The sequence below is a fragment of the Aricia agestis genome, chromosome 18, assembly GCF_905147365.1.
Source record: "Aricia agestis chromosome 18, ilAriAges1.1, whole genome shotgun sequence".
In the NCBI taxonomy this organism is placed as follows: Eukaryota; Metazoa; Arthropoda; class Insecta; order Lepidoptera; family Lycaenidae; genus Aricia; species Aricia agestis.
Window position 1 is genome coordinate 5,770,963 of NC_056423.1, and position 2,122 is coordinate 5,773,084.

The 2,122-nt window shown below is 34.5% G+C and overlaps 1 non-coding gene across 1 annotated transcript; it reads left to right on the plus strand.

Annotated features, from left to right (window-relative positions):
• The first annotated feature begins 1,699 nt into the window (after positions 1-1,699).
• Positions 1,700-1,771, plus strand: Trnaa-ugc. The gene has a single exon. It is a non-coding gene; the product is annotated as a tRNA-Ala (tRNA).
• Positions 1,772-2,122: the final 351 nt, after the last annotated feature.

Below are 2,122 nucleotides of genomic sequence, written 5' to 3' on the forward strand. Positions count from 1 at the left end.
TGATGATGATGATGATGATGATGATGATGAAGAATGTAATTTGCATAGTAGCATATGCTTTCTGTTCTTAAAACAACGCCGAAACTCCCAAACTTGTATCTATAAAGAATCAGGAATTCTCTCAGCACCTTCCGAACCACGGTATACCAGGTATATCTCGGTGCAAAATCTTACTTGTTGGTAGCATATGCTTAGAATACTTCTCACGAAACCGAAGTCACCATATGTTTCCCTATAAGTTTTGAGGAGTTCCCTCGATTACTTATGGATCCTTCATCAGATCACCACTTTTCTGAATATAATACCAAATTGGGATGATACCCTATATACCAAAAGAAAAATTTTGAAAATCGGTTAACAAACGGCGGAGTAATCGTTGAATATAAGAAAACGAACATAACACCTCCCCCATTTTGAAAGTCGGTTAAAATTGTAGCCTATGTGTTATTTATTTAATATTTTAATCAGCACATGAATTGAATAACAAAATTTTTTTCAAATTAATCGTAGCACCATCTGTCAGGACAAACTAAAATTGAAATAGAATAATATTGAATGCGATGATAGCGCCGTCCGCCGGATCTAATGTAAAACATTCCAAAATCAACAACTCCTTATAAATAAGAAATTAATTGAAAAAACATTTTCCAGTAGACCAAACTGTAAATCTAAACCATTCTCGAATCTCCACGAACACACACAAAAAATTTCATCAAAATTGGTCCAGTCGTTTAGGAGGAGTTCAGTCACATACACACGCACACAAGAAATATATATATTAAGATTTGACACATCTATGAGCTATTTCTAATCTCTATCTATTACATTAATAAAAATTTTAATGTTCATTGTTCTTATTACATAAGTTATTGCTTCTTATCGTTCGTGACCGATGAGTAAAATTGCGTCAGAGCAGTTAATGTTTGTTCAGCTTACACATTCGTTACGTTTTCATCAAACATTCCAAGATAATGTATTATGACTGTCTATGGGCTAATATAAAAGTAGATTGATAGACAGATTGGTAACTTATAGGCTTAATGAAGTTCCGATATATTTTGAAAATATGCACTGTGTCTCCATACGCCTCTTTCTGTAGTCTGTACAATTATTGAACATATTGTGTTGCCGTAGAAGTCTTTTTAGGGTTCCGTACCCAAAGGGTAAAAACGTGACCCTATTCCTAAGACTTCGATGTCTGTCCGTCTGTCTGTCACCAGGCTGTATCTCTAAAACCGCTAAAGCTAGAGAGTTTTAACTTTTACAGATTGTGTATTTCTGTTGCCGCTATAACAATTAATACTAAAAATAAAATAAAATAAATATTTAAGGGGGGACACCAAACAAGAAACGTTATTTTTTTGGCCTTTTTTTCTCGTAATTAATAATGCCAACAGGTAGGCACTTGAAATATTCAGTAAATCTTAAATTATATTTAAACTTTATTATTTAATCATAAAATTTAATTTAAGGGGGGTTCTTATACAAAAAACACAATTTTTTGCTTACTGTCGCTCTACAGCGGTACGGAACCCTTCGTGCGCGAGTCCTACTCGCACTTCACCGATTTTTTAAAAAGTAACAAAGACTTGTTATTCCTAAAATTTGTTTCTCTGATTGAAAAATTTAAATGGCGATTTCCAATTTCATTTTATGCCTTAAACTCAAGCCAAACTAATATTTAAAAACCATTTTCATCGGGGATGTAGCTCAGTGGTAGAGCGTTCGCTTTGCATGTGAAAGGCCCCGGGTTCGATCCCCGGCATCTCCAAGTTTTTGTATAGATTCTTTTAATGATACAAGCTTCGAGAAGAAGGTAAACATACTTTTTAAACCAATTTTACGACCAATATTGCAGCAGTTATTAATTTATCACTAGTCTTTTCCATACTTATAAAAATAGTAGAGTTTATGAAAATACTAGATGGCGCCCGCAACTCCGTTGTGCTAAAATTAGTTTATCGCGCGGGAACCGTTCATTTATTCGGAATAAAAAGTACCCTATGTCCTTTCCCGGGACTCAAAGTATCTCTGTACCAAATTTCAGCCCAATCAGTTCAGCTGTTTAGGCGTGAAGAGGTAACAGACAGACAGACAGACACACTTTCGCATTTATAATATT